Raw genomic sequence first — 2,057 nt, forward strand, 5'->3', positions numbered from 1 at the left:
TGTTTCAGTAATATGTCTTTACATCCTTCTCTGTCTGACTAGAGTTGGATATATCCAGGTATCACACGAAGGGACACCATAGGAAGCTTGGCTCGCCAAAGAATGATACCACAGATGATCTTACTGATAACACTAGGACTGCAGAGAGAGGTAAATGATTATGCTGGCACTGTTATCCACAAAATATGTAGCCTACATATTTTATCAAATTGTTATGCTAGAGGAATGAACATTATAAACATTTATCTGGAAAAGGAATGCTGTTCTGATACTTCTGATAAAATAATCTCTTGTTAAGCAACAATATAGCACTCAATATTATTCTCATTTTAGTTAATGTTAGAAAATGTTAATCACAGTGAAATGTTCAGATTCAGTTCCCTTTGTGACATCACTGTTCTGGCCTATGATGATGATGCACATGATTGCTCAAGTGTTATAATAATTTATTACATTTCTATAGCACTTTTCATATAATTTATTAATGAACAGTTATCTACTCAAAGTAGCTGTTGAAACAGTGTAGGCAGGATGCACTAAAGGTCATGAGTGTGAACGCTCTGAGGAGGACTAAGAACAAAAATACAAATATTATAGAGGAATTATCTGGTATGTTACTCTTTAATGGTTTCAGATTGCTGCCCTTATGACACTAGTCATGTTATAATGTGATGTCGACATATAAAAGTGTTTATCAGGGCGAGATGACAATGACATGGACATTTCTGAAGGGGAATCTGGTGATCACTCTTGGTAAAAGTACAGATAGACGCAATGGATTTATCCATTTAGATGTTGCTGCTTGATGAAGGTCATGACCTTTAGTGACCTGTACTGCGTCAAACCCATTTCCACCTCTAGCTGTGGGAGAAATTAGTGACTTTTCCCCACTCATTTCTACCTCTGAAAACACTCCAACTGTTTCCATGTAGACTGACTTTTAAAATGCAATGCAGACTAGATTTTTCTTTCATTGATTCAATTTTAGACCACTAATGAAGCCTTGGAATTGTAAACTGCCTGCTGTCTGTACAGGTTGTGAGAGTCAGGTACAGGTGCAGTCAAAGGCCATAGAGACAACTCCCTCCAGACTCAACCCCAGTCTCTCAGACCTCTCTAGGCTCGGCACCACCAACCTGGGCAGCGACCAGCACCCCGCCAGTAGGCCCTCTGACCAACACCTCCACCAAGACACCATGGTCCACAGCTACTCCCTCAACCTGGACACTCAAACCCTGGCAGGGTCCAACAGTTTGACCGGCGCCGACCCTCACCCCCAGCCGCCGCAGACCATGTACTACCACCACCGCTCCGACTCCCAGAGGTCACTGTGCGGCGAGGTGGATCCTCTCTTTATACATACAGTTACGGCTGCAGAATTAGTCTGCGGGGAGAGTAAGTACAGGTGCTCAGGCTGCCTGAGGTACTACGACCACCTGGGGACCCTGCTGGGTCATATCGACCAGGGCTGGAGCGAGGGCTTCAGCTGTAGGGTGTTCTACAGGAAGCTGAAGAGCATGCAGGACCGCAGCCCCATGGTCATGATGAGTTGCCAGAGCAAGGAGGCCCAGGCCCTGGATATCGACCCTAAGCACTCTAGCTCCTCCATCATTTGCCTCGGGTCGGCCTCGCTGGCCCTGGCCCACCATCCGACCGATGTTGACGGGAGGAAGGGTCCTGGGACAAGGGACAAGAAGGCAGACATGATCCACATGTGGCTGCAGAAGACAGAAGTGACATCATTGCTTCACTGAGGCAGTTTTTAATGAGTTGATTGGAGAATGTGTGTACTGTATTATTGTTGCTGTGTTGTCTAGGTGTTTGAAACTAAGTGTGTTAAATAAATGAATGAATACATCAACATAATATAAGTTCCTACTTCCCTTTTGAATGTGTTTTACTCAGAGTTTAGGATATCTGAAATGATCTTAAAGGCCCAGTGCAGTCAAATGTGATTTCCCTGTGTTTTATATATATTTCCACACTGAAGTTGGAATAATACAGTGAAATTGTGAATATTATGATAATGCCCTTTTAGTGTAAGAGGTGTTTGAAAA

This window comes from Salvelinus alpinus, chromosome 26 (assembly GCF_045679555.1).
Source record: "Salvelinus alpinus chromosome 26, SLU_Salpinus.1, whole genome shotgun sequence".
Taxonomy (NCBI): domain Eukaryota; kingdom Metazoa; phylum Chordata; class Actinopteri; order Salmoniformes; family Salmonidae; genus Salvelinus; species Salvelinus alpinus.